The sequence below is a fragment of the Limulus polyphemus genome, unplaced genomic scaffold, assembly GCF_000517525.1.
Source record: "Limulus polyphemus unplaced genomic scaffold, Limulus_polyphemus-2.1.2 Scaffold1234, whole genome shotgun sequence".
NCBI classification, from domain to species: Eukaryota; Metazoa; Arthropoda; class Merostomata; order Xiphosura; family Limulidae; genus Limulus; species Limulus polyphemus.
Genome location: NW_013666844.1, coordinates 1 through 7,898, shown reverse-complemented (window position 1 = coordinate 7,898; position 7,898 = coordinate 1). Strand labels below are relative to the sequence as shown.

The window sequence follows — 7,898 nt, the reverse complement described above, 5'->3', positions numbered from 1 at the left end:
ACTGCTAAATTAGGGACGGCTAGCGCAGATAGCCCTCGTGTAGCTTTGCGCGAAATTCAAAAACAAACAAACATTACCATCTTGATTGCGTTGTTTTTTAAAATTAAAATCAGTTAATAACAAACTGATAGCATTACTTTATTTTATGTTGTTGAATGAAATACAAGAAGTAGAAAAAAATACTAATATTGTGTTTAAAACGAAACCCCGTTGTTGCCATAGTTCTTGTACATCCCCCAGCGGTTCGGCAGAGTGTCTTGCAGGCTTACGACGTTAAAATTTTGGTTTTCATAACCGTGGTGGGCAGAACACAGATAGCCCATTGTGTAGCTCTGTGCTTAACTATAACCGAACCACAAACCAAACACTTATTTGCACATTTTCCAATATTAGATGGGAAAAAAAATCTTAAACCCAAGAAGCTGATTATAAAAACTGAATAGGGTTGTTGTTTCGAGTGTTAGTCGAGAAGACCTGAAGCCTAATGTGTTATGAAACAAGTTTTTGAAGATCAAAATCTATTATTTCGGTTAGAATAAATGACTCATTCTTGCTGAAATAATGCTTTTTCCAGATATGTATTTAATAATTAGAACTCTAAAATTAATTATAAATAAGCAATAGATAACAAATTGATTAAACCTATATGTACATGCGTTCTCTAACAGCCCTCGTGGCCTAATGGATAAGGCATCGGTCTCCTAAACCGGGGATTGCGGGTTCGAGTCCCGCCGAGGGTAAAATATTGGTATTTTATATTCTTCATATTTTTAAAGTTATTGCAGTACAAATTTTATGTTGTGAGAGAAATTAGTTACACTTTATATATAATTAACGAAATGGTTCACTGTACTTAGATCACGTGCATTTGATTTGTTTCACAGGCTGACAGTTTTAAAACATATTTATCACTGTTCATATATTTAAATTAGAATACAAGTAGATGCAAAACATAGCTCCTTTTGCTTTTTTTAAAGCTTGTTCTGAAACAAAATTCTTTCAAGCTTTGTTTTAACCATGCTTAAGTTTCTTTGCTACTGAAGGTGGCGTATTTTAACATTTGAGTCATATTATTAAACCTATCATTGGGATGATTTATTCAAGGAACACAAAAAGAACATGTCCTCCCAACTTTTCTACTTTTGGGGGACTGTCCCTCTCATACGATCTGAGGGTCGCGGAATCTAACATGCTCTCCCCTTCAGCCGTGGGGACGTTATAATGTGACGGTGAATCCCACTATTCGTTGGTAAAATAGTAAGCCCAAGAGTTGGCGGTGGGTGGCGTTGACTAGCTGCCTTCCCTCTGGTCTATCACTGCTATATTAGCGACGACTAGCGAAGATAGCCCTCGTATCGCTTTGCGCGAAATTTAAAACAACCCCCTCATATGTAGAACAACAACAACATTGCTTTATTGCGTGTTTTTGTAAAGAATATAGCAGCCTCCCCCTCCCAATACACTATATAAACAAAATTACACTTCTCAGGATTATAATTCTTAGTTATTCTGAAGCCCCCCCCCCCGTGGCACAGCGATAAGTCTGCGGACTTACAACGCTAGAATCCGGGTTTCGATACCCGTGATGGGCAGAGCACAGATAGCTCTTTGTGTTGCTTTGTGCTTAATTACATTGTGTCTACAATATTTCTTCCAAGCTGAAATAACATTAAAATAAAAAATGTAAAGCTAATCTACATTTTGCCTTATTAGCAATTCACATATACTCTTGTCTATTCTGATGCCCAAATTTTCCAAACTTCGATACAAAAGGGCAAGTGAACGCAATACAGTTGTTAAAGTTTCAGCGTAAAAAAAATATCTTGTTGTTCGGGACTTAAAAAGTTTTAACATTTCTTTATTTCGAGGGTAGAACGTGACTGTATCTTCTAGACTGCGATCGTGTTTTTCGCGTCTCGTGCTCCTAGAATTCCTGTGTTCCAATTAAGATTTTATTCCGGCGCCTATCTGGTTCACGCAGCTATCTCGTGCAACCAAGCTTCAGGTTTCTGTTTAACTTTTCCGTGTAACCTTAAAAATAACATTAACGAGGGATTAAAAGAGACCCTACAAAATTCAAACACGTGTACAACGAAAGTAATTTGGTACACTAATTATAACCAGTTCTTACACTGAATGACATCTATTTATGGTATTCACCTATGCACGGCAATTCATCCCAAATCTAATCAACTTGAAAAAATACGAAGAGAAAGTTCAAAACGGTAACAAAAACATATTTCCACAGAAGGTTTGGCTGATTGTATCTAACTATTATGCTTGTAGAAGTTTCGCAAAGTTATACAAGGGCGATCTGCGCATAGCGTCCTTAATTTTTATGAAAGGATAAGTTAGAGGAAAGGCAGATGATCAACAACACCCACCGCCAACTCTTGGGTTACTATTTTCTGGGCGAAGAGTGAGATCTGAACATCACTCTTATAGAATGCCCACAGTTCCAAAGTGCGAATCGCGTTTTTTTTTTCCAGCAACGAGACGCGAACTTCACATTCAAAGTCCGGGAACACTAACCACTCGGCCACGCCCCAGCCCTACATTTGACTTGACGATACTGAGAAACTTAGGCCCAAAGTTTATCATTGTAAGAGAGAGACAGTAAATAATTTGTCTCCATGATTACCATATGGTAGCCACAACTTCTGATTTTAAGTATTTTGTTGACATTAGAGCGGCAACAGATCTGAAGTTTTAACCTGATTATCTCAAACAAGAATCAAACATCTGCCTATTTTCCTGTCTTAACAAACACAGGGTGATCCCTAAAATGTTAAATATTAGAAAATAAGTTAATTGTAATAGCAAAAATGGTATCATTTGGGTGCGGCTGAGCTATTCCTGAGTAATACTCCCGTTATCATTTTGTTAATTGTGGTTAAGTTTACTTTTCAAATTATATTTTGCGCAAAGTTCATGTATTGCCAAAAAAAGGCGTACACCTCAGTTTTTGAAGTATGTTTTATGCATCATATTTCACGATTTTTTTACAATATTTTTCTTTTTTTTTTGAGGAGCTCAATGAGATAAATCTTAACCAAGTATACGTTGTTGTCTAACAAAACAGTTTGAAGTACACATAGTTTTCTTTGTAACAAAATAAAACTTTCAAAATAACATAACTATTATTTATATTACTGTACTTGTATCTCGATTATAAAAATACTTTTCTTAACTTAGCACTACAAACGAGGCTTAACCTTCTATAAGGAGCTATACGTGTATGTATGCATTTTATAATACTAAATAAGTCATTTCCTCACTTATTTAAATAAATCGAATTCATAAGAAGTTGCATTAACCACAACTCATACTCTTTTTCTCGGTCACAAAGTTACACTATTTGTTTTCCCGCCAAATACCAAACCAAAACTAAAGGTTCGTTAAAATTGCTTGTTTTTTGTTTTCTTTTTAATTTCGCGCTACACGAGAGCTATCTGCGCTAGCCGTCCCTAATTTAGCAGTGTAAGACTAGAGAGAAGGCAACTAGTCATCACCACCCACCGCCAACTCTTGGGCTACTCTTTTACGAACGAATAGTGAGATTGACCGTCACATTATAACGCCGCCACGGCTGAAAGGGCGAGCATGTTTGGCGTGACGGGGATTCGAACCCGCGACCCTCAGATTGCGAGTCGAGTGCCCTAACCACCTGGCCATGCCGGGCCGTCCTCTGCGAATATCCATCAGGTCTGATGTTTCTGTCAGAATCAGAACAGGCTTGAATTAGTAGTTAGCATGGCGGACTGCGAATTCGATGGTTTATGGTTTGCGTCCCATTAACGCAAAACCAGCTCCATACTTTGGGGTCGTCAAATCACGCCATTCGATTATAAAGTAAGCCAAGAGTCGGTGGTGGGTGTTGTTGACTAGCTAGCTGCCTTCTCTCTAGTCTATCAGTTGAACATAAGGGACGCTAGACAAGATAGCCCTTGTGTAGCTTTGTGCAACTATCGATAAAACAGACCGCTGGAAAGTCATTTATCACAAATAAATTGTATTTTCTTCATTTAGACCAATAATTATTTCTATTACTTACGTTTACTCAACCGTTCATATAAAACCATTTGAAAATGATTATTGTTGATAGTTTTATACTTTGTATACTTGTTGTTTTTTTGTATAATAAAAATATATATTTATTTTATTGACGGTAAAAAAAATGAAATCCGTAAAAATTGAGACCCAATGTTTTGATAACGAAAGACTTCATACTTCTTACACAATACATTTACAGCTGTCCCTACGTGGGACAGCGGTAAGTCTACGGACTCACAACAGTAAAATTCGGGGTTCGATTCTCCGCGGTGGACGCAGCAGATAGCCTAACGTGAATTTGCTCTAAAACAAAACAAACAAACACTTACGGCTTTGATTCCCGTGCGATAACTTCCAACTGGGCACATTGCACAATTCTAAGAACCTGAGTAATATCTTAGATTTCTGAAACCAGATTAGAGATGAATTCATTCAGGGTAAGTTGGGTTAAAATATCAACTTAAATCACGTCTAATGTAACTCCTTTCCTTGTTAACTCAAACAATGTAGGTGGGAAAACCTTTCTACTAGAACGAGAATACTACGTATTCATATTTCTAGTTTTGTACTTTTATTTAACATCTACATGCAATCTTTATGTTCACTAGTCATTGTATTTGTGTTCATTATTTTATCTGCACTGTTTGCATCAGAGATTTAATATCACGGTGCGGTTAACGTAAAGAGCGATTTGATACTTATCAACAACAGTTCGTTACTTGTGTATATTTAATATTTAAAGCAAAGTCTGCTTGAAATGAAACTACAATCTGTATATAACTTTATATTTCAGGTTCACGATCCGTACTATATGATAATCTCAGTATAACTGTTGAAATCATCTTTGCATGAATAGATGGGCTTGTGTTAGGACAGTAGGTTGTAGTTGTTATTTGCTTTTTTGAGATACATATAATATTTTTCTTTAGCCAGTATAGAAAACGTAATCACGATAAAAATACATAAACCTAATATAATGTTATGTTATGCAAATATAGGATACAAACATAACTCTACCAGATTCTGAATTAAAAACAACAACAAACAGCATAATTCTATTTTTAGAAAGAAAACTTAGCCATGTTACGTTTACTCTTTAGGATTGGAGAATATGTCAAACACTCCGAGTTGGAAATGGTGATGGTCTCTGAGACATAAAGTGAAACAATATTTCGACGACACGAACATTAGATGGAAGAAACAGCTCGTGCATGATGCACATCATGACAATCTAAAAGATATAACAAAATTACTAGGAAGATGAGACCTACTGAAGATTGTGTTTTTACCCACGCTGGGCGTTAACCTCGTTCCTGAGTAGGTGTTTTTGACGTAACTGCTTGTTTGCGCAAGTTGCTCAAGACACGAAATATCAACAAACAGGACACTTGAAATACATTGGAATATAGCACAGGAATTAACAGGACACATGAAATATACAGGATAATAGCACAGGAATTAACAGGACACATGAAATGCACAATAATATAGCACAGGGATGAACAGGACACATAAAATACACATGAATGAACAGGACACGTGAAATACATAGGAATATAACACAGGAATTAACAGGACACATGAAATAAAAAAGTTTAATAACCGCAATTTTTAGCGCTCTATTTTACCTTATAGGATCTGTAACTAAATGCAATAAACAGACACATATATAATTAATACAACATATAAACAGATACACATATGATCAATGCAACATATAAACAGACACATATATAATTGACACAATACCCAAACAGTTTATTTCTTTGCAACATAAGTGTAAGTTATTATGCTTATTTTTCTACAAAAGAAGTGTTTTGTTTAAATTCTACAGCTGTCTTATAATATATGAAATAAAACTTTTGAACTAAAAATAATAATAGATCTACACCAACGAAATGACAAAACAAAATATCTGATTATGAAATATCGAATAGAGGTGCATTATACGTATAGTTTTTTCATCCGAAATTTGATAGTGTTCCTTTATATGTTGTATTAATTATATAGGTATCTGTTTATATGTTTTAGTAATTATATATGTGTCTGTTTATATGTTGTATTAATTATATATGTATCTGTTTATACGTTTTATTAATTATATAGGTATCTGTTTATATGTTTTAATTATATATGTATCTCTTTATATGTTGTATTAATTATATATGTATCTGTTTATACGTTTTATTAATTATGTATATGTCTGTTTATATGAAAACATTTTATTAGTATTATCCACCAAAACAAATATTAAACAATAAATTTAACAACAACAATAAAAGAGGATGGACTTAACTATCCAAAACATTTTATTAGTATTATCAACCAAAACAAATATTAAACAATAAATTTAACAACAACAATAAAAGAGGATGGACTTAACCGGATAGTTAAGTCCATCCTCTTTTATTGTTGTTGTTAAATTTATTGTTTAATATTTGTTTTGGTTGATAAAACTAATAAACTGTTTTGGGTAGCTAAGTCCATCCTCTTTTATTGTTGTTGTTAAATTTATTGTTTAATATTTGTTTTGGTTGATAATACTAATAAAGTGTTTTGGGTAGTTAAGTCCATCCTCTTTTATTGTTGTTGTTAAATTTATTGTTTAATATTTGTTTTGGTTGATAATACTAATTTTGAACGACAGTTATAAAGCCTTCTCTCACCACTGGATAATGTAGGCCAGTGGGATCACTTTTTACTTGTAAGAAGTCTATCGGTGGGGCAGCGATAAGTTACGGACTTATACCACTAAAATCTGGAAATCGATCCCCTGATAACAAAAAGTAAATAGACCATTGGGTCGCTTTGGGCAAAAACCAACAACAACAACGAATAAACAAATAATATTTGTTCCATAAGAAAAAAGAAAAGAAAAACGTTTTTGAAGAAACTTCCTATTTGATGTACAGGGTTGGACCATATTGAACCCTCAACAAAGGAAACAAAATTTAAAGTAACACAAGAAGCTGAATATCAGTCTTACGTTACACACGTTCGAGGTTTTCGTCAACGAAGTTACAGCTTAACCATAAATAAAGGTTTATTGTGTCTTTTACTAGGGGGATCACTATGATACCACTCTGTATAGTGGCATAAGTTCGATATCATGAATGAAAATTATTCAAAAGATGCTTAGGAATGCAAGATGGGCATGTCGAGTCACATCTGGACTGATGACTCTTTCAGACAGCGAGATTCGTTTAGGTTAATGTACCATATCTGGTATATAACATTATAACCCCCATCCCTCCACCTCCAAGTTAGAAGTAAAGAATAGGTTAATGTACCATATCTGGTATATAACATTATAACCCCCATCCCTCCACCTCCAAGTTAGAAGTAAAGAAAAAGCGTATTTAATGCAGAGTTTTTACAGAAGAAGAGCTCACCCTAGTGGCTCAGCGGTACGTCGTGAGGCTTATAACACTAAATGTAGGGTTTCGATACCCGCGGTGGGCGCACCACAAATAGCCCCATTGTGCAACTTACTTTTTAACAACGAACAAACAAAAAAATAATGATGACGATGCCAGTGACAATCGTTTACGGTGGCAAAATGTTCGAATACTGAAATAATTGGTGTTAAAATATTCGAATACTGAAATAATTGGTGTTAAAATATTCGAATACTGAAATAATTGGTGTTAAAATGCTCTAATACTGAAATAATTGGTGTTAAAATATTCGAATACTGAAATAATTGGTGTTAAAATGTTCTAATACTGAAATAATTGGCGTTGAAATATTCGAATACTGAAATAATTGGTGTTAAAATGTTCGAATACTGAAATAATTGGTGTTAAAATATTCGAATACTGAAATAATTGGTGTTCAAATATTCG

The 7,898-nt window shown here is 34.5% G+C and overlaps 1 non-coding gene across 1 annotated transcript; it reads left to right on the top strand.

The window, feature by feature from the left end:
• The first annotated feature begins 667 nt into the window (after nt 1–667).
• Nucleotides 668–740, top strand: Trnar-ccu. Its single transcript has one exon. It is a non-coding gene; the product is annotated as a tRNA-Arg (tRNA).
• Nucleotides 741–7,898: the final 7,158 nt, after the last annotated feature.